Below are 23,519 nucleotides of genomic sequence, written 5' to 3'. Positions count from 1 at the left end.
TCTGCTGAAGTTTCTCTCTCCCCCTCTTTCTGCCCACCCCCCAAGTAAGTCAGTCTTTAAAAACAGACAAACAAAGAACTGTGTATATATAAAAAGGCAAAAGTGAAGGAAAAGGCAGTCATCAAACTGGAAAATTACTTCTGCTGAATGTTACACATAATTACTACACTAAATTTATCAAATGCACACACTAAATGTTTAATAACATGGGGCACCTGGGGTGGCTCAGTCCATTAAGCATCTGATCATGATCCTAGGTCCTGGGATCAAGTCCACCTCGGGCTCCCTGTTCCTTGGGGGGCCTGCTTCTCCCTCTCCCTCTGCCTGCCACTCCCCCTGCTTGTGCTCACTCACTCTGTCTGTCAATATAAATAAATAAATAAATAAATAAATAAATAATGTTTAAGAACATGAATATCTCAATAGATGAATGAGAAAAGAAATATCAATAGGCAATTTGCAAATAGACAAGTACAAATAGTTAATGAATATGTGAAAAAATATTATATATAACATGAATGAGCAAAGAGATGCAGTTAAAATAAAACTATTCCTTGGCTATCCAGTTGGGGGAAAAAAATGATAAAATGAGAACATCTAGTCTTGGTGAGGGCATAATGAAATGATCACTGTGACTAGGAACATAAGTCAGTACAGCTTTTCTGAAAAGAAATTTGACAAAATTTATCATAAATCTTAAATATTTATACCATTTGACCCCAATAAATCTAGAAATCTACCAGACGGGATTCACAGAAAAGTAAAATAAAGATTTATGTCTCTAAGTTTTTATGATAACAAAATAACTGGAAAAATATATCTACATTCAATATTAGTATAGGTTAAGTACACTATTGTATAATGGAATATAACACAGCTATTAAGCTTCAGTTACAAAGAGCTTTTTAAAATCACTTAAGAGGGCGCCTGGGTGGCTCAGTGGGTTACGCCTCTGCCTTCAGCTCAGATCATGATCCCAGGGTCCTGGGATCGAGCCCCGCATCGGGCTCTCTGCTGGCAGGGAGCCTGCTTCCTCCTCTCTGCCTACTTGTGATCTCTGTCTGTCAAATAAATAAATAAAATCTTAAAAAAAAATAAAATAAAATCACTTAAGAACACTAAACCAACCAACCAACCCAACAACTCAAACTTACAACTGTCTCTATTAAGACAAAAGGATTTATTTTTATTTTTTATTTATTTTTTAAAGATTTATTTATTTATTTGATAGACAGAGATCACAAGTAGGCAGAGAGTCAGGCAGAGAGAGAGGAGGAAGCAGGCTTCCTGCTGAGCCGAGAGCCCGATGTGGGGCTTGATCCCAGGACCCTGGGATCATGACCCGAGCCGAAAGCAGAGGCTTTAACCCACTGAGCCACCCAGGCGCCCCACGACAAAAGGATTTAAGGCAGCTTGTGAGTAGACTAAAAATTCAGCAAGAGTGCTTACGTTAGAAGTAGGTGAGGGAAAGAGGCCAACAAATATACGGACAAAGTAAGAGCTGGAAAAATGTATGGTAAAAATGAAAACAACAGCTCAAGTCTGAACGTGGGCTATGGGTGGGCCATCAGTCTGGTTCTATGCAAATTCAAAAAGAAAGGCACTCTAGAACATCACAGTGTGGAATTTGCTAGGGAGGCAACATGAGCTAAACACAAAGATGGCTAGGTATGATCAAAGGCACACGTGAGGTTTAGCAATAGGGTTTTGTGGTGGGTCCACTTGGCAGACCTCAGCAGCCTGAAAATAGCAGAAGCCCCAGCATCAGAGGCTGAAAAAATGAGTGTTGGTTAAATTCAAGTCTGGAAATTGACAACAGCGAAGGTGGGAGAAACCAGGGTAGTAAAGGCACGTGGGGGGCTTGTTTGAGCAATCATTTTATTCATTCAACAGAATCAATAAGTTATTGACACATGCTGTGTGCCAGGCACTGTCCTAGTCACTCTGGGGATACATGAATGAACATAACAAAGATCTCTAACCCCAGGAGTGCGGTGGAGAGGGGACACAGAATCAATACTGAAGACCGTACACTTGTGTGGTTAGGAACAAAAGAAACCATGGGAATAAGGTAAAGGGAACGGGGGGTGTGGCCCGAGGTGGGTGTGGGTGTGTGGGCCCAAGGAGTGAAGACTAGAAGGAGGTGTAGGAGTGAGTCATGAAGATTTCTGGAGGAAGAAATCTGGAGATTTCTTCACCAGGGCTGAAGGCCTCTGGGCCACCAGCATCTAGAATGGGCAGGGAGGAAAGGAAGGTGGCGTGGGCACCTGAATGTTGGAAGGAGAGAATTAAGAGGGTCTAGGTACAGTTCTTGAGGGAAAGAGAAATCAGGAAGCTCTGCCAAGAGTGGGGAATTCCTGAGCTTAGAGTCTTAGAGATTCACAACCCTTATCTTAAACTACTCCCTTTCTTCACAGAACTATTTTTAAAATTTCCAATTATACTTGTCTCCAGAGGTATACTGCTCTTTCTGTGCCTTGATTTTAGAGCAAGTGCTATGTGGGCCTAGTGAAAATTAGGATTTTATAGGAGAGAACTCTTTGATAAAAAATTTTAAAAAGAATTGAGTGATTCACACATTTGAAAGTGCCTGCTTCAGAGGTTTAAAAACAAACAAACAAAAAAGAATTGCAGAGCACATAATTGTATAAACAGGATGATCACAACTTTGTCAGATTACAACATGATCCACAATCATGTGCTAGGACAAAAAAGAAAGGAGGATGGAAGAAAACATCAAATTATCTACTGCAGCTGGCTATCTTTGGGGGGTGGCATCATGTGAGTTGTCTTCCTATGTTCTTCTTGTTTTTTGATACTTTTATGATGGCTGAAGAATCTTCCACCGAAAGGTAGGGGAAGTCCTGCTAGAAAGAAAGAGAATGCGACAGATGAAAGACACAAACAGGTAATTAATGTAGGAAATAAAAACAGTAAAGGTAATATGAAAATAGACTCCACATCACTATAACCAAAGAAATGAAAACCGAGCATTTAAAATTTTATGTTTTGCTTATTACATTGGAAATTAAAATGTTTATATGCGGAACTGAAAAAAAATCAACAAAGAAATGGCTCAACAAAATTTTCTGGAACTAAAGGAAGCAGAAAAAGCCCACCTAGTGGCCATCAACATAGATGAAATCAGACATATCAAGGCATTGTCTCATTAGATTTCGTAACACAGGGGCGTCGATATGATCCTACAAGTTTCTAGAGAAAAGGAAAACAGATTATGTCACAAAGGGTGATGAGTCATAACAGTTCTGGATTTTTCACCAGCAAAACTAGAGGCTAGAAGAAAGTGGAGAAATGTTCTCAAGTATGTCAGAAACAAAATGTTTTACAACCTATAATTCACACCCACCAAGCTCTCAAGCAAATGAAGATGAGGACATTTTCGAGATCTTATAAATTTACCTGTGATCCATTCCTTTTGAAGGAAGGCTGCAGAAGGGTCTGCACCGCAAAACTCAGTAATAAACTAAACAAAAGGGGTGGGGGTGAAAGAAGAGACAGAGAGAAAGGAGCCTTGCAGGATGATGTCATCAGGTATCCCCCAAACGGCAGCTAGCTCTGATCAGAATAGGACAGAAGTCTCTAAGAGAAAATTCTTCCAGACTATGATTTGATACATTTCTCATGTTTCTGAACATCTGGAGAGGAATTTAGATGATTAATGGAGACTTTTTGGTTGAATAAGTAGTATGTTCAAATAGAAGTAAATAAAAATGGGTAGTTGTTAACTCCAGGGAAAGCCCAAAGTTGTACAAGAAAGAGAATATAAATTGTAAAGTACCATCTGACTCAGCCCTGAATAATGCTTAAATAGTCATCAGAGTGTAAACACTGAATATCTCTCTAACCAAAATTATGATGTAATTCTACTGGGAGAATGCAGGACTAGGAAGGGGCCCCTGTTTGGTGGGAAAAAGAGAACGATATCCTTCCTTCCAGAGAAGCAATATTTCTTCCATAATCCTTAAGGTAGATAGACACCCCTTCTCCCTTCGGGTACCCTTATATCTGGATGAGAAGTCGTCACAAGGGCAAGCAGCCTGAGGATCAAGGTGACCCGGTGAGGATAGATGACAGAGCGGAAATACAGAATCCATGTCCTTGGTGACCTGGCACCTACTTGGGGTGCAGGGACCGCCCTGATGACACTGTGAACATCTGTGGCTTACACACTCCAGCACTGTGCACAGCGATCACCACACATTGACACATCTTCTATACAAGACTTTTTGTAAAACTCGAAATGTGAAGAAAGATTCGTTAATGATTAGGACACATTATTTAGCACCGACAATGTGCTACGTCTTTAAGGCTACCTGAACTTTGATGGATTCCTATTCTAAAGAAACATGCTACTCTGTGCTACCTGTTTCAGAAATGCAGGACTGATAAAGAAATGAATACAGTCATTTGAATTTCTACAGGGACTTTCAACTGCATAAAATTACAAAAACAAAAACATTGTCCTTAACATCACAGGGCAAAAAATAAATAAGTAAAGATAAAGACAGAATTTTAAAAAATCATAACCACAAGTATTGGAACTAAGCTTATCTATGTTTGCTGGTATTAGTGGGGATAGCCAAAAAGGAACTCACCCACAACCCTTGACAACAGCTTGTGATTTTTGAGTTCCCGGATGTGGTAGATGCTATATTCAATATTTTACGTGCATCCTTTCATCTAATTTTTACAATTATCTTAGGAAGGGGTATTATTATTATTCCCATTTGTCTTGAGAAAAGCACAGCTCATGGAAGTAGGGTTTGAACTCAGTTATGCTTGGTTCCAGAGCCTGAGCCCTTAACTACTGTGCTATACACTCTTTCAGTAAGTGAAGAAACCTAATGTTTAATATGCCTCAATCATTTCTGAATAGATTTCCATACTAAATATGCAGTGTGGGGTATGTTGATGTGGGTCAGGGCTCTCTGATTGCGGGTATGCACACCTACTCTTCCTCTCAGCTCCAGATCTCTCTTTATGCTCACATGTAGTTGACCCTGGACTGGAGGTACTCTGTAAACACTGCTTTTACGTTTGTTTGGGATTTTAGTATTCTGTTTGTAGTCTTCTACTTACTCACCAAATCGTGATGTCTGGTTTTGATCCCATGCTCCCATAGCCTGGGGAATTGTGTCTCTCTCACCTGCTTGTTTCAGAGTTCCGTCACAGTCTTGAATTTTGCCAATCATTCCTGCACCCTGCAAGCAAGAAATGTGAGTGAGCAGAAGAAGCTCCGAAAGGGGGTGGGGATGACCAGACCCCACCCAGGCATGGAGCCTGGGAGCTGTCGGAACCAAGGGCTTGGGGCAGCAGAGACCCTTTGGGCACCAAAGCCAGAATCCTGGTCTGAATTCTCCTGTTCTGGCCACCGTTAGCCTGCTACCCTCCAAAGATTTTTCACTGGCTTGCCAAGGAAATCAGTACAAAATGGGTTTGTGAACAATGTCCCAGCATGCTCCTCACAAGCCCCGAAACGGGATTGGAAAGCATTAAACAGGATTGTATTGTCAATAAATGATATGTAAGAACGTCAACATAAAAAGCTTTTATGTTCGTCTCCACTATTTAATCTCTGCCGGTTCAGATGCACATCTTTCCTGCCCTGGTGTTAATAAACACTGACATCTGAAGCGAAGTAGGCTGTTTCTGTATCCTTTGAGAAGGGGAACGGAGGTGTCAAGGGAGTGCAGGAAGCAGAAATGGGAAAATGCTGTTCATCATAATGGCTGCTGATTAAAAATGCACAGGAATACCTCTCGGGCCATGCATTTGTGCAGCAGGCCTTCTGGATGGTAACAGTGTTTGTCAGATGGGACCTCGTGCTCTGGGGGCGCGGTCAGCCCAGCTGCGGACGCTGACTTGGAGGTGCTCCCCCAAGTTTCGCTTTTAGGGATAGCCTATACTAGAAGAGACCTTAGAAACCATCACAGTCAGGACACCTGGGTGGCTCAGTTGGTTAAGCATCTGCCTTTGCCTTAGGTCATGATCCCAGGGTCCTCGGATAGAGCCCCGCATTGGGCTCCCTGCTCAGTGAGAAGTCTGCTTCTCCCTTTGCCTGCCGCTTCCCAGGCTTGTGTACTCTCTCTCTGACTGACAAATAAGTAAATTCTTAAAAAAAAGAAGAAGAAGAAAGAAATTATCAGAATCAATGTTTTTGTTTTAGAGAAAGGGGAATATAATCCAGAGAGGGGAGGCAGCTTGCTAAGGTCAAAGTGATGGTCTAAGTGGGTTCATAACAGAAGTCAGGTTAACTGTTGACTGAACAGACAACCATATGGGTTAGTTAAAAGGACAGGCTCATGCTGTGAAAGACGGGTCATCTTTCTCTTAGGCACCCAGACACCTGAGGCAGACACACACAGCCATGTTCTGTTATATCTGAAGGGTCGGATCATGGGTGATTTTAATTTTCTTTTTGTCTCTTTCTTTTCTTTTTTCTTGTTTAAGTAAATAGTATTTTACTATCTCTTTTAAAGTGAGTTTTTATTGCTTTTTGTGCTTTTAAAAATAAGATAAAATATTTAAAACAGCATTTCAGGGTCCAGGATATGACCATGGGAATGGGTTGTTACGATCAAAGTGTGATGAAATTAGGGGTAGGCCTGGTGTTCACAATTGGAGGGGGCGTTGTGAGCTGATTTGATCATGTGGATGTTGAAGTCACTCATGGCAATGGTGTGAAATGGGTCAGAGAGAAAGTTGGAGTCAGGGCCTGAGTCTTCAGTCAATGGGCCAAGGTGGTAATGTGTGTGTGTGTGTGTGTGTGTGTGAGACAGAAAGAGAGAGAGAGAGTAAATCAAGATGGATAGTGGGTGGGGCGGGGTGGCTCAGTGGGTTAAAGCCCCTGTCTTCGGCTCAGGTCATGATCCCAGGGTTCTGGGATCGAGCCCCACATCAGGCTCTCTGCTTGGCAGGGAGCCTGCTTCCTCCTCTCTCTCTGCCTGCCTCTCAGCCTACTTGTGATCTCTGTCTGTCAAATAGATAAATAAAATCTTAAAAAAAAAAAAAAGATGGATAGTGGGTTACTGAGCTAGACAGCATGGATTCCAGTGGAAAATAAGAGTTATGCTCTGAAAGCAGCAACAAGGCCCTAAAAGGGGAGGAGAGAAGTAGATGAGAACCAGATCTCCACCAAGACAAGGAGATTGAGTGAATTATTTTGTGAAAGTTGAAAGTATGGGGAGCTTGCATTTTTCTTTTCCTTTCTTTCTATTATGAAGTATAACACACATAGAAAAAAGTACATCAAAACCTAAATGTACAGTATAACATAATTGTCTGGCATCTGGCCATGTAACCACCAGACTGTTGAAGAAATAGATTATTGCCGCACCACAGAAACACTCTGTGCGTGTTCCTTCCTCATCCTGTCCCCTTGCCTCAACCCTGGAATTAACTACTGCACTAACTTTTGAGGCCATTACTTCCTTTCATTTCTTTTCTTTTTTTTAAGAGTTTATTTATTTATTTATTTATTTATTTATTTGTCAGAGAGAGAGAGAATGCGAGCACAAGCAGGGGGAGTGGCAGGCAGAGGGAGAAGCAAGCTCCTTGCTGGGAAGAAGCCTAATGTGGGACTTGATCCCAGGATCCTGGGTCCATGACCCAAGCCAAGGGCAGACACTTAACCCACTGAGCCACCCACCCAGGCGCCCCTACTTCCTTTCTTTTCTTTGTAGTTATTACATATTATTTTTTTCATTCCATTTTTCCTTTCTACTTTTTTGGATGTTATAGATTACTTGAGACATGACAACTTATATCTTTAATGTATTAGTGTTTAATGCTACCCTCCCAAAGGACAATAAAAACAATTAGGATATTCTAATTCCATTTATTGCTTTCCTGACCTATATGTTATTATGTTATTGTTATGATATATTTTAATGTTCTATATTTTAAAAGCATCATTTTAATTTTCTATATTTTAAAAGCATTAACATTTTAACATTTAAAAGCATAAACATATATTTTAAAAGCAATAGCACTGTTATTATTTTACGCTGTCAGTGTTGATTTAGCTTTACATACACCCCCTTTACTACTTTCTTTACATTTCCTTCCTTCTGGTAGCTCAGACCTTTTACTTGTGGTCACCCCCCGCCCCCGCTTGCAAAAGTTATCCATCCTTCAGAATTTCCTCTCAAACGAGTGTGATGGTAGTGGCATCTCATGGTTTTTGTTAGTCTGGGATGTTTTTATTTCATCTTCTTTCTCGTATGATATATTTGTTGGGTGTAAAATTCAAGTGGCAGTAATCTTTCAGCTTTTTGGAGGTAGGGCTGCATTGTCTTCTGGTTTCCATTATTGCTGTTGAGAAATTGATTGTCAGTTTAATCTATGCTCCTTTGAAGTTGCTGCCTTTCTTCCTCTGGATGTTTTTAAGGTTTTAGTTTTCTGCACTCTCACTATAATGTGTTTAACATTCTTAGCTATATTGCTAGATATTGTAGTGATTTTTGAATTTTTTGATTGACATCTTTCACCAACTCTGGAACATTTTCAACCATTATCTCTTCAGATCTTATCTTGACCCCATAATATCTAACTTCTTCTGACACCAATTAAATACATGTTAGACTTTCTCCCTCTGTCCTGTTTCTTACCTTCTCTTCTGTGATTTCCACTTTTTTATCTTTCTATGCTCCACTGTGGATAATCTTTCTGACCCCTATTTCAGCTTACTAATTCTCTCTTCAGTGTCATTAAAACCCATATACTGCATTTTTTATTTGTTACTGCATTTTTCTTTCACAGAAGATCTATGTTTCTTTTCTTAATACATTATATTGCTTTTTTGGTGGTTTTATGTTCCTTGCAGTTACCTTCAAGCGTATCTTTCATAAACTTTAAACACAAGCATAATTGTTTTATAGTCTTTATCTGATATTTTCAGCATCTGAAGTTGTGCACAGGAGTTTTTGTTTATTGCTCATTGCTCTGGAGTTGCTGTGATTGTGCGTGTGTCATTACAGTTGAAAAAAATTGTAACCACAACTCAAAGACTACTATGAATTCTACAAAAATAATGTTCTTTGCTTCTGCTTCGAACCTTGGGACACTAATAACCTCAGACCAACTTGTCAGATTTAAGGACTGAGGTTCCCAGGGCAAGCCACTTTAGCTTCACTCTGCGGCTGCAGTCCTCGGAAGTCCTAGCTTACTATGGAATTTGTCCCTGTGTCTCCTGTTAGACCCTCTGCCTTGTGCAGGTCCACAGATTGGTAAACATGCCCTTCACCCACAAGGCCATTAAAACCAAAGTTTAAACTTTGCAGAACAGACCCATGCTCTTAGTATGTTTTCGTGCTTATTGAACTTACTGGACCATCAGAATTTCTCTTCAGTTTTATAATTCTTTGCTAACTTCTTTGATTCTTTCAAGAAGACTAAAAGTTAATTCAGCTCTTTTTTAGTTGTTTCCAACAGGAAGTTGTTCCAAACAACCTATGATATTACTAGAAATGGGGGGAGGGGTTTGGAGGTGTTTTTTGTTTTTTTTTTTTTTTTTGTGTGTGTGTGTGTGTGTGTGTGTGTTTTAACACAGAGTAAGGATTCCAGAGGGAATGGTAGAAAGTTCTCTTAGAAAAAGAATTACAGTGGAAATAGATGAGAAAGAAGCTCTAAAGAATACAGAATTAAGAATATGTGAGATGAGAAACTGAAAGCGGCTTTCCTTTTTTTATCATCAGGAATTATCGGATTAACTGGCTTCTAGTTTCCAGAGAAGACAGCCAAAGACCCCAGTGATATCAGTCCAACAACTGGTCAGACTTAGAGACTGGGATTGTGGACACCAGCTTTGCTATGAAAACAGCAAAGCTCTGAAAATCCATTGTTCTGGTGATCCTGGAAATTCCTCTTCCTGGGAGGCTGGGAAAGGAACTCTTAATTCCAAGAATGCTCACCTCTTGGTGGTGCCTGGGTGGCTCAGTGGGTTAAGCCTCTGCTTTTGGATTAGGTCATGATCTCAGGGTCCTGGGATCGAGTACCACATCGGGCTCCCTGCTGAGCAGAGAGCCTGCTTCCCCCTCTCTCTTGGCCTGCCTCTCTGCCTACTTGTGATCTTTCTGTCAAATAAATAAATAAAGTCTTTAAAAAAAAAAAAGAATGCTCACCTCTTGAAAACTTTAGTAGTGGTATTCAGTGGTTTGGAAGCCTCTGTGACCTCACTGTAATCTGGGATATTGGCAGGAATTATGAACATTGCTCATTTAAGAAGACTAATTTTAAATGGCTATAGAACTCTTGTAGTTGTAGCTATGTTTTATGGCACATCATTTGTGGTCCCTGGGATAAAGTGCTGAAATCCAGACCAGAGGATTATCCCAAGTATAACTTTTTTCCATGGGGAATAGACCACGCTTTTAATGTTGTACTTACAGACATATTCACACATGTACAAGGAAAAAAAAAAACAAAACTAAGAAAACACATCAAATACTGACAGGGAGTTTTTAATTCTTTATTTAGACTTTTCTTTGTTTTCCAAAATTTATACAATAAACATTTATTATTTGTATAATCAAAAAATAACAGAGGTTATTTTGGAACAGTAACAAGGTGCTGTCCACTCCACAGCTCAATCAGAACAATCCACATATTCTTTGTAATGTGGGGTTAGGATGTTATTACACCATAATTTTAAAATAGAATGTACTGAAGAGCAAGTACTCGAGATATGGGAGTAGGTATCTTCAGTTCTCAGATACAGGAAATAAGGTAAAAAACCAAGCACCTTCAGAGAAATTGGCCCCTGTCTTATCACAGGGCTTCCATTAGTCAAGGAGTAGTCACGCATTAACTTGAAGCTACTCTATGGAATCCGGAAAGACTTTTGATGGCTTGGCTCTCTGTCTCTGAAGTATTCTTCTGGACAGGAGCCCTGACCTGATCTCGATCTGTACAAAAATCTGAGAGAGAAGTGGGATGGGGCTGGGTGGGGTGAGCAGGAGGATGGGAGAGAGGAAGGGAGAGAAACATTAACTTGTTTCTTGATTCACTCTTGCTTTATAGCTGCACTTGATGGAAATATTTGTTCCTCAGGTAAAGGGTAAACATTTTAACTACTCATGAATCAGATCCTATAACTGCTGTGGATCAGTTTTTGGAAATGAAAACTTCAGAAGTCTCAGTTGGCAAGTTAGAGGGTCCCACTTTGTTTCCCCCCAGAAACAGAAATTCAGTGACTAGCAGCTACGTCAGGAGCTTTGTCATGGGAATACTTTGGGGGATCTTTGCTTTGACTTGGTTCTCTATCACCCAATGACTCTGGGAAAATTAACTCTCTTGGTTTCTGCTTCTGACATCCAGCTTCCTGGTGACTCCCAGTAATTGCTGTCTTCTCCTACTCATACCCATGTATAGTCCCCTCCCACACTGCACCAGGGTAAAAAAATAGGGACAAGTATTTTTTTTTTATACTGCATATGCAAGAAAGTGAGTTGTTGAAAGAAGTGACTTGAATAAATGGGCTAAAGAGAACAAGAATCTGGTGTCACCTGATACCAAATTCACCTTCGTGTGATGCTATTCCTTGGAGGGAGCAGAAATGAAATGAATGAAATCATTCATTTTGCATTCATTCAGATGGTTGCTCACAGGGTTAACCAGTGCCCTCACACCCAGAGGAAATGCACAAACATGTATTTACTCTTCAAAATTCTTTTCAGTTAAATACATTAATAAATGATGAGTAACTTCAAGAGGGATGTGTACCTCTCTATTCTCCCCTATCTTATTAATTAATCAACCCACCCCATTTTCTGTTGGCTCAGAGATAGATTTGCATAATATCATGGTTGCCATGGCTGATAACGTCCTTTGTTAGTTAACTCTTAAAGGAGGAGTTCTGAGAAAGCCTGTAAATGACCACATGAATTATGCATGAGGAACTCAAGTCATGCATATAAAATGGGCATTAAGAACACAAGTTTGACTCTCTTATTCTTTTATAAAGAACCCCACACAGGGCTTGCTAGCCTAATCTGTAGCTCTCTCATAGCATGAAATGGAGTTTGATTTATTGGTTTGAGCGAATTTATAAAATTTACAAAACGGAGATCACTAACCAAGAAAATCAAGTTATATAAACACAGTTAGCATCTGGCAAATAATAACATGCCTTCTACAATTTCTGTGTACCTTGTAGAACATTATATAATATTCTGTGCACATGGTGACTGATGAAATCTAACCCTTTCTTCTCCCACCCAACCAAGAAGAACCAGTTTTAGATTGGTGTGTGATTTGCTAAAGAGCTCAAATGTACCAGAAGAGATTCATATTCAAATCCCATCTCTTGTTCTCTAACCTTACTTTCTATGATCCTTTGAAGACAAAACTGAATTTGCACAGGAATAATCCTAAACCAAAAGGACAGACAACTATTGGTTTAGGTTGCTGTAGATGCAGGGGTGTCCTCTGCTCTTTAGCACGGCAAACAAACTCCCTTTCAATCTCTGCTGTCCAAGACCCAGTCCAGCTAGTTCAAACTCATCTTCTCAAATTCCAGGGCTATTATTCAAGGACATCTCTGTTTCCTCTATTTTTTGTCTGAGACAAAGGCAACTCTAGCATGGTCTGTTGGAAAAGGGCATCCCTACATGATTTGATTGAATCTTATTTGGAAGAATTCATTTTTGTTTTTCAGCCACCAGGTAACTTAAGAACCGCTTGCTGATGCTTTCTCATGAGGGCAATGGAAAAATTGAGATTTGGGTCAGCTGTGTGCATGCCTTGTCCAAACCATCACCCTTTCTCACAAGACTACTGCCACCCCTGGTGTGGTCTCCCTGACCTCACCTCTGACTCTTTGCAGCCCATTTTCCACTCAGCAGTTGGAACCTTCTGTTTTCTCCTCACACTTAGAGCAAAGTCCAAGCTCCTGACCGAAGCCTGTGAGGCCTTCCATGACGTGGCCCTCCTAGCTTTCCTAATTTTGTCCCACCTTCCTCCTGCCCACCATTTTTCAGCCCTTGTTCACTTTTGGTTTCTTGAACATATTATATTAAGTGCTCCTACCATTAGTAAGGTCCTTCATACTTGGTTTTTTGGCCTGGAATGATCACCCCAGTACCCTATCTTCAGCTTTCTAGCTCCTACTCTTCCTTTTCCTATTAAATGTCACTTCCCCCAGAAAATCCTTTCTTGACCATCCAATCTGAATCAGTAGTTAGCACATTACTTGGTTTTATTTTCATCTTATTACTTCCAGATATGTACTTATTTATTCAATCTGTTTTATTGTCTGTCTCCCCTCTACCAAACTATAAGCTTCAAAGGCAAGACCTTAAATTCTCCTAAAATGTTGACTGACACTAGTAGACATTCAGTGTTTGTCAAAGGAACAAAGGAATGAACGAATGCCTTTGTTTTAATTTTTATTGGTCATCTTAAAAAAAGTATGGTTGGTTTATTTCCATTTGGGTTGATTTTGTCATTTTATAAAAACCAATCTTTTCCAGTTTAAGTCAATTCATAGTTTAATAAAAACTACTACATGAACCAGCTCAAACTTTAGTAAGTTAGTTAGCTATACCACTCACGTATACAATTCAAATCTCTGACCAGATTCTTGAAAATATCATTTGAGTTACATTTGTTGGTTCTGAGATTGTTTTACTTTACTTTGGTCTAAGGGCCCATGGGGTACAAGTCCCGTGTCCTCTGTAAGTTTTCTTTGACTTCCTGCCCCCCAACGTACAGTATCATTCTCTTCATTGCCTCTTTCCTCTTTTATAGCACTTAGTATTCCAGTGACTCAGTGGGCTTTGGGTAGAAGTGGCTGTTAGATAGTGTTTGCTCTCTGGGGTGAATTTGCAGATAGGTTGTTAACTCTCTGAGTCTCTATTTCTCCTGGGTTCCTCTCTTGGACCCCTATACTATGTTTGTCCTATGGATAGTCTGTTGACAAGCAGACCCAATTCCAGTAGCTTTTTCTCCAGTTTTGTTTGTTTGTTTGTTTATAAGATTCTTATTTATTTGAGAGAGAGCAAGAGAGCACGCACAAGCAGGGGGAGTAGCAGGCAGAGGGAGAAACAGGATCTTGGCTGAACAGGGAGCCTGATGTGGGGCTAGATTCCAGGACCCTGGGGTCATGATCTGAGCCAAAAGCAGATGCTTAATGACTGAGCCACCCGGGTGCCCCCAGTTTTGTTTATTTTTAAATGAGTGTTTGCACCTAGCAGGGGTAGGCCCCCAGGACAGTCTATCTCTAATTTTGGCCATGGTCAGCGGCAATGGGCAGGGCAGAGTTCAAAGGGGGGCTCTTTCCAGGATGCCTGAAATGTATAGGGTGCTTCCCTTTTTCTTTACTGTTGAGATCACCCAGTAAAGTTATCCTTAGCCAGAAATAGCTCATAAAAAGATGAGAACTATATCCCTTTTCATCCCAAATAGCTTTGCGCAAAAGAAGGAGACCCTTCCAGCTGAGATAAAGCCTAATTTTAGTGGATGCTGCACAGCAGACCCATTACAAGCCCGCCTCCATGGACAGGGATCCATCAGGCTCTCTCAGCAGATAAATGATGATGCATTAGTGATAGACTTCTGACATCCTGGTCCCCTGAGAAAGGGTTTGAGTCTTGGGAGCAATTGTGTCCTTAGTGTAAAGATATGGTAAAAAACACTGCTTTTCTTAGCAGCAGGAGAGCCTTCCCCTCTCCATAGAGAGACCTTTAGTAGAGGTGATTCTTTTGATAAGATGCTCGGCATTAAGGTGGGGCATCTAAATTTTAATCTGGTTTTTGGGGCTGCCTTCTAAGGAAGGTGGTATTAGATGATTGAAACGTGCAGAGAAAACTCCTGCCTCTCATCTCTCAAATCAGTAAGGACCGTCTGCCACAGAGATGAATTCCTTTTGTGTTTTGAGAACTTTTCTGCCTTTCAGTACTTTTATTAAAACATAATTCTCCCTGACAAGGGTAAACTCTAAGACATTCATCAGGTGGTGGGCTGTGGGTATAACTCTCATATACACTCTGCAACGTCTCAGAATAATATAACTGGCTTATGGCATAGAACTCACCACGTTGTTTTTTTTTTTTTTTTTGTGGTTGTGACCCACCAGTGGACAGGACCCGAGAGCACAATTTATCTTAGTTATGTTTTTACCCTCAGGGCCTAGTAAAGTGCCTGGCACATGGTAAGTCCTTGATAAGTATTTCTGAATGAGTGACCAACATCGCTAAATGCTTCCAAATCTAGAAGCCAGCTGAGCCAAAGAGTAGTACACAGATGTTAGCTCAAGAATAGTTGTGGGGAGAGAGTCTCTATAAAGAAAAGCAAGAGGTTCCCAGGACTTCTGAATCTTTCACCCTTGGCCACATAAAACAGGGATGGTGACAAGGAGAGCTGCTTTGGCAGTGCAAAAGGGAAAGTTCTCAGGAAACACCATTGGTGTTTTTAATTTATTTTTTATTTGTTTATTTGACACAGAGAGATCACAAGTAGGCAGAGATGCAGGCAGAGAGAGAGGAGGAAGCAGGCGCCCTGCTGAGCAGAGAGCCCGATGCGGGGCTCGATCCCAGCACCCTGAGATCATGACCTGAGCCAAAGGCAGATGCTCAACCCACTGAGCCACCCAGGCGCCCACCATTGGTGTTTTTTAGACACTAACTTTCTCTGTCCTACTGACACAACGAGGCCCCTCTTTCTGTGACTGTGACACCTGAGCTAACCCTTTTCATCCCCTCACTCATCAGCAGAAGTCTCTTCTTGCTAAAGCATTTGGAGTGTGAATTCCAAAGATAACCCTGAGAACTGCCCTTCTCCAAACCAAGGGGATTAATGCAGGCTTCAGGGTGGGCTGTGCCCGAGATAATCGACAACATGATTTTCTCAGGTCACATCTCCCCCTGCAAGGAGGAGGCTGTTTTTCCTTGCTGGCCACGTGCTGCGGGCGGTGGCCTGTGGTGGCTGTGTGGCGGCACGATGGTCCCCGCGGCACAGGCTGTGAGGGAGCAGCAGGCCTCAGTCCCAGGCAGCCCCAAGCCCATAATGAGGCCAGAAGCCTCTGGCATGATCCCGGGGCCTTGGCCAGAATGCGCCATCCCTACAGCAGGGAGAGGGCAGTCAGCTGGGCAGAATGCATTTTGAAAGAGTTTCTAGTGTGCTGTCAAGAGGCATCTTTGTCACTGGGTGTTGCGTGGGTTCCTCCAGCAACTTTCTTTCCAGGAGCTGTTGCTGCCTCTGTCTGGGTTTAGTAACACCCGCAGCAGCATCTAATACCGATAGCACTTCCTGCGTGCTCAGCGTAGCTCTGAGTGCCTGGAGGTGTTTGAATTCATCCAGTGCTCATACCAACCCTAGGAGGTAAGCTCCAACATGTTTCCCATTTTACAGCTAGGAGCTGTATGACGAAGCATAGTTGAAAGGCTGTATGTCAGCTGTCCTCTTCCCATTGAAGAGTGCTGTATTGTAAAAAGTTGTATTGTAAAGTTGTATTGTAAATAGTTGTGAAGTAAAAACTTCACTTCAAGTGAAGTTGTCGTCCCTAAGACAACTTCACTTGAATTCCCACCAAGATACCTACTCAATTCTGCACCTTTTATCTTTTATCTTCTGCACCTGGCATCGGTTAACCACCATTTCAGCCACTTCTCACACCCCTGTCTTAGGAGTTAATCCACGCCTAACTTCACCACCACTCATGTCAGCAATGCCTGTCACCCTGCGTTCTATCAGCTGCTCTTGCTTCTTCTTCTTCGGGTGTGTTATGTTGTTTCCTTAAGTAGCTTGTAGATCTGGGAAGTTATCTCTAACTTCTATACTACCAGGATCCAGCCCAAGGCTGGGCAGAGAACAAACAGCTCAGAAATAGACTTTGCTGTTGATAGACTGCCATATTGTCTCCTCATAGCACAGGCTTCAAGGATTCTGGGGTCGGATGTAGACCTTCCTTAGAACTGTGGTCTCCTCCATTGTTGTCTGCCTCTCTTCTACACAATCTATAAATCTAGACTGACCTACTTTATTTTTTTAAGAAGAAAGATTTATTTAGTACATTTTAGAGAGAGAGAGAATGAGTCGGGGGGGCAGAGGGAGAGGGAGAGAGAGCCTCAAGCAGACTCTTTGTTGAGCGTGGAGCCTGATGCCAAGCTTGATCCATGACCCATGAGATCATGACCTGAGCTGATGCCAAGATACAAATGTTTAATCCACCACACAGGCACCCCCAGACTAACGTATTTTTTATAAAAATTTGATTTTTTAAATTTTTATAGACTTTTTAAAAGAGCAGTTTCAGAGTCATAGCAAAATTGAGTAGAAAGTACAGTGAGTTCCCATATACCCCTTGTGCCCACACATATCCTTTTCCCTTCATTTTCAACACCCCTCACTGGAGCGGTACATTTGTTAAAAGTAGTGAATGTACACTGACACATCATTATCACCCAGAGTCCATAGTTTACATATAATTCATGCTTGGTGTTATAGATTCAGTGGGTTTGGACCAATGCATAAGGACATGTATCTGTCATTACGACACCATACCGAGTAGCTTTACTGCCTAAAAAGCCCCTGTGCTCTGTCTATCCATCTCTCCTTCACCCCAAACCCTGGCAACTATGGTTCTTTACTGTCTCTATAGTTTTGTCCTTTCAAGAATGTCATCGAGTTGGAACCATACAGTAGATGGCCTTTTTAGATTCAACCTTCTACTTTTCATTTTTCAATTACTTCTTTAGTTGGACCTTTTTTTAAAATCCAGGATTTGGGTCCCTAGATATCTTGGCTAATCACACAGTGAGCATCGCCTGTAGGGTGTCCACATAGAGAGAATACAATGGACTACTCTGAGTGCGGGTCAAGGGTCAGAAATTCCCCTCCCCTCCCACCATATGTTGCAACTGCCCTTTAGGTTCAGATGTTGAAGTTCCCTGTTAAAATACAAACACAGTGGGGCGCCTGGGTGGCTCAGTCTTTAAGTGTCTGCCTTCCGCTTGGGTCATGATCCCAGAGTCCTGGGATCAAGCCCCACATTGGGCTCTCTGCTCAGCAGGAAGCCTTCTTCTCCCTTTCCTACTGCCCCTGCTTGTGATCCCTCTCTCACTGTGTCTCTCTCTGTCAAATAAATAAATATAACCTTTATTGAAAAAGAAAGCCAACATTGGTGGCATCACAATTCCGGACTTCAAGCTCTATTACAAAGCTGTCATCATCAAGACAGCATGGTACTGGCGCAAAAACAGACACATAGATCAATGGAACAGAATAGAGAGCCCAGAAATAGACCCTCAACTCTATGGTCAACTCATCTTCGACAAAGCAGGAAAGAATGTCCAATGGAAAAAAGACAGCCTCTTCAATAAATGGTGCTGGAAAAATTGGACAGGCACATGCAGAAAAATGAAATTGGACCATTTCCTTACACCACACACAAAAATAGACTCAAAATGGATGAAGGACCTCAATGTGCGAAAGGAATCCATCAAAATCCTTGAGGAGAACACAGGCAGCAACCTCTTCGACCTCAGCCGCAGCAACATCTTCCTAGGAACAACGCCAAAGGCAAGGGAAGCAAGGGCAAAAATGAACTATTGGGATTTCATCAAGATCAAAAGCTTTTGCACAGCAAAGGAAACAGTTAACAAATTCAAAAGACAACTGACAGAATGGGAGAAGATATTTGCAAACGACATATCAGATAAAGGACTAGTGTCCAGAATCTATAAAGAACTTAGCAAACTCAACACCCAAAGAACAAATAATCCAATCAAGAAATGGGCAGAGGACATGAACAGACATTTCTGCAAAGAAGACATCCAGATGGCCAACAGACACATGAAAAAGTGCTCCATATCACTCGGCATCCAGGGAAATACAAATCAAAACCACAATGTGATATCACCTCACACCAGTCAGAATGGCTAAAATCAACAAGTCAGGAAATGACAGATGCTGGCAAGGATGCGGAGAAAGGGGAACCTTCCTACACTGTTGGTGGGAATGCTAGCTGGTGCAACCTCTCTGGAAAACAGCATGGAGGTTCCTCAAAATGTTGAAAATAGAACTGCCCTATGACCCAGCAATTGCACTATTGGGTATTTACCCTAAAGATACAAACGTAGTGATCCAAAGGGGCACGTGTACCCGAATGTTTATAGCAGCAATGTCCACAATAGCCAAACTACGGAAAGGACCTAGATGTCCATCAACAGATGAATGGATCAAGAAGATGTGGTATATATACACAATGGAATACTATGCAGCCATCAAAAGAAATGAAATCTTGCCATTTGCGACAACATGGATGGAACTAGAGCGTATCATGCTTAGCGAAATAAGTCAAGCGGAGAAAGACAACTATCATATGATCTCCCTGATATGAGGAAGTGGTGATGCAACATGGGGGCTTAAGTGGGTACGAGAAGAATAAATGAAAGAAAATGGGATTGGGAGGGAGACAAACCATAAGTGACTCTTAATCTCACAAAACAAACTTAGGGTTGCTGGGGGGAGGGGGTTTGGGAGAAGGGGGTGGGGTTATGGACACTGGGGAGGGTATGTGCTTTGGTGAGAGCTGTGAAGTGTGTAAACCTGGTGATTCACAGACCTGTACTCCTGGGGATAAAAATATATGTTTATAAAAAATAAAAAATTATATAAAAAAAATAAATATAACCTTTAAAAAAATACAAACATAGTATTTGGAAGGGATGATAAACATTATTAACATTAATATGCTGGCTTAAAGTAGATGAGCAGAATAGGTAAAGGATATCATGGATTTCAAAAAATGTGGCCAAAAGTTAAGGCTTCTGGGAGTCAAGGAATAGCATGAGGGGTCCGCTGGGTTGTTTGTACTTAAACAGTCTCGAGTCTTTGAAAAGTAGAGAAAGATAAAAACAAAACAAAAACAAAAACACATGGCATGGGGAAAAGAATATGCTTTTGGAAGACAAAGAACAGAATGAAGAGTTCCCTAGTTTACTGGTTATCTATTTCTTTTTCTAATTAATATTTATTTATTTATTTATTTATTGAGATTGAGGGAGAGAGAGAGAGACAGCATGAGCAGAAGGGAGGGAGAGAGGGAGAAGGAGAGAGAGAGAATCCCAAGGAGGTGCCCAGCCCAGAGCCTGACCTGGGCCTCCATCTCACGACCCTGAGATCATGGCCTGAGCCGAATTCAAGAGTCGGATGTTAACTGACTCAACCACCCAGGTGCCCCTATTATTATCTATTTGTGTGTACCAAATTACCCCCACAACTTAGTGGTTTGAAAGAGTAAATATTTGTTATCTCACGGTCTCTATGTGTCAGGAGTTTGAGAGTAGGTTTTGGACAGTTATGGCTCAGAGCCTCCCATAACAGTGCCGTTAAAATGTTAGCTGAGGCTATCGCCACCTGAGTGCCTGACTGGGCTAGACCCCCTTCCAAGATGGCTCACTCACAATGCTGTTGACAGGAGCCTTGGGTTCTTTGCTGGCTGTTGAAAGGAGGTTGTAGTTCTCTCCTTGAGTGCCCTCACTACTTGTCTGTTGGCTTCCCTCAGATGAGTGAACCAGCAGACCCTTCTATGACCTGGTCACTGTGTGGTCATTTCTCCATATTCTGTTTGTTAGGAGAGAGTCACTAAGTCCAGTTCATGCTAAAGAGAAGAAGAATTGGTAGGCTCTGTTTTTTGTTTTGTTTTGTTTTGTTTTTTAAGGAGGAGTTTTGAAGACTTTGTGAATATATTTTAGAAACCTATGTGGTGTGTCCTTATACAGTGGTCACTTGGAAAAGTGGAGAGAGAGAAAAATGTGAAGGACTAGAAAAAGTAATCTCTTTAGTATTGAAGACCCAGCTGGAGTGCAGCTCTTCCACTCATCAGCTGGTGACCCCTAGAAAATCATGAGTGTTCTGAACCTTGGTTTCCATGATCAGAATTGTATGCTTTCCCTACAAGCTGCAAAGAGCCTTATAGAGGTCTAAGGGTGAAAGATATTTGTCCATCACAAAATGCTGTGCAGACTTAGGCTCCTTCTCTGTTCTGGCTGGCTTTCTGTGTAGTGGGGGGAAGAATCCATAGCAAAATTTATCTTCACTCAAGCTTTCCCTCTTCCCTTGTGGGCAGAACCCAAACCCCTATCCCCTTTCTCAACAGAAAGTGCAGGTCACGGAGCTCCTACCCAGTTTTCCTTCAGGATCAGGATTTTAGATTGCGGGGAGGAATTTTTAGGGTTAAGCCTTCTAGTTACACACACTTTCCCAAGCTCCCCTGGAAGCCTGGGGGAAACATTCTATACAAGTTTAGTCTCATTTCTTGCAGAAACAAGTTGACAACATCGCTAATTGAGATCGGATAGACTCCAGTTCAGAAATCAGATTTTGCATTTTTGTGCCAACAGAACATTTTATTTATAGTCTTTTCTCCCTATTGCTAAGCCATCCTGAACTTTCTGTTTTATTTTCTTACATGGTGGCAAATTTTCATCAAAATTACATAAAGACAGATTGGTCTATTGGGGATACTATCATTTTCCCTCCTTTCAACTTGCTTCCACTGGCCACTGCATTTCAGGTCCCTTCTTTAAAGAATTATTAGTGATTGAATCATCAAGCACTGAAAAATGTTTATCTTAGAGGCTTGTGATGAGAAGTTCAAGTGATGTGTTTGTTTAGTCCAAGAGACTGCTTGCCCCCTCCACTCACCTAAACGGTTTCCATGTTGGGAAGAATCTTGGAAATGGAAAAGAGAGTAGACGTTCAAGTTTCAGGGAGGGATAAATGAAATCGGTTTCAGCATTGTAGTCATCCGAGAAAGAATCATCTGAAGCACTTTCTAGATGTACACTTAAGAGGGGAAGAAATACACTTTGCAATTTAGAAATGGGCTCCTGCAAAGTTCATGGTAACCTTTATTTCTCAACCAAGCCAAAACCATCAGCTAATCCTGTGTGGCTGAACATGACACTATATTTTTTAGGTTCTTGATCTACTCAGTGTTTCTATTCCTTTGGAGGATAACGGGCCACAGCAGACTGAAACCAGATTATTTTTAAGGCAAATTTCCCCTGGCAACATACCAGGGGATTCCTATTGTCTTAGGGCATTCAAAACTGTCACAGCAAAATCAGTTCAAATCCTCTAGAAAATATTTAATAATAGATTATGATTTTTTTTTTAAAGAAATAGAAGGTTGGGGGAAAGTAGAGCAAGTGGAGTATTAACATGGCTCAAACTGGAAATCACTGATTTCCTACCCAATCCCCTTTCTTTTCTCTGGCAGATTGTCAGGTGTCTTGATATCAGGTCTCTTCTTTTACACTCTAGATTCTACAGAAACATGCCTCTAGTGCTGGACAGTAGGCCGCCCAATATCACTTGCAGTGAGGTACACCATGTGACTAAGTTCTGGAGCGTGGTGTGTTAAGTAGAAATAGTGTTTGCACCTTCCAGGGAATTTTCTGGAAAGGAGGTTTTCATGTTTTTCTCTTCTTTCTGTCTTCCTAATGACCGGAATCCAGATGTGACGGCTAGAATTGGAGCAGACATCTCGGATCAGGAGATGATATTGGAAATGGAAACCATACACAAGAGAGCCACAGGAGGGAAGGTATGTCAGTGAGTATCCTGGAGAGTGATGGCAGCCCTAGCCCATCCGTCAGCTCCACACACCCAGCTGAAAGGTGGTCCAGCTGGTGTCTTCTTGCTACCACGTTGCCTCAGGAGCAGGGTCATCTGGTGGTCAAGAATGCTAGCTCTCAATGTCAGGTGTTTCTGGCTTCCCCACTCACTGGCTGTATGACCTTGGGAAAAGTGTTTAACTACCCTATGATGATGTATTGCCATGTAACAAATTCCCTCCATTTTGCATACTCGTGAAGTTTAAGGTGAGAAATTTTGATGGGTCACCTATGGGCAGTTTGTCTCTGTTCTCTTATCTCTGGGGCCTTGGCTGGAAGATTCAAAGGTTGAGGGGTAATGTGACGGGTGGGGCCTGCAGTCATCCAGAGGCTCATTCACTCACATGTCAGGCTGTTGATATTAGTAGTCCGCCGGGACCTCAGCTGAGACTATGGGCCAGAGCACCTACATGTGGGCTCTTCGTGTGGTTTGGGCTTTTTCTACGTGGCAGTTGTATTTCAATAGTGAGTGTCCCAGGAGAGCAAGCCAAGTAGAAAGTGGATCACCTTTGCTAACCTAGTCCCAGGAGTTATACAGCATCACTTCCACCACATTCTGTCCACTGAGATTGCTACACAGGCCCAACCAGTCTCTAGGGGAGGAGAAACAGAGGCCAACGCTTGACAGGGAAGTGACAAGGTTTTTGAAGAGCATGCATGACTGGAAATATCATTGTAGTCAACCCTGGAGAAGAGAGTGTGCCATACTCTCCCAGGCTTCTGGTTCATCATCTGCAAATGAGGATAATCATGTGCACATCCTAAGTCAGAGGTCACACTGGAAATATTTAACCACGAGTATAGCAGGGACACCAACCATCACAACCATCTCTGGCTTCAATGGTTTAGTCCTGGAACGGTCCTGGAAGTTCCTAGGGA

General features: G+C 41.7%; 1 long non-coding RNA gene across 3 annotated transcripts in view; it reads left to right on the top strand.

Annotated features, from left to right (window-relative positions):
• The window catches only part of LOC309842776, a 101,386-nt gene that overhangs the window by 17,663 nt on the left and 60,204 nt on the right, over window positions 1-23,519 (top strand). For all 3 annotated transcript variants that reach the window (XR_014299774.1, XR_014299775.1, XR_014299776.1), the window contains exon 2: window positions 22,482-22,570. This is a non-coding gene — a long non-coding RNA (uncharacterized lncRNA). The remainder of the gene's footprint in view (window positions 1-22,481; window positions 22,571-23,519) is intronic.

The sequence above is a fragment of the Mustela nivalis genome (genome assembly GCF_964662115.1).
Source record: "Mustela nivalis genome assembly, chromosome: 1".
Taxonomy (NCBI): Eukaryota; Metazoa; Chordata; class Mammalia; order Carnivora; family Mustelidae; genus Mustela; species Mustela nivalis.
This window is presented reverse-complemented; position numbering and strand designations above follow the sequence as displayed.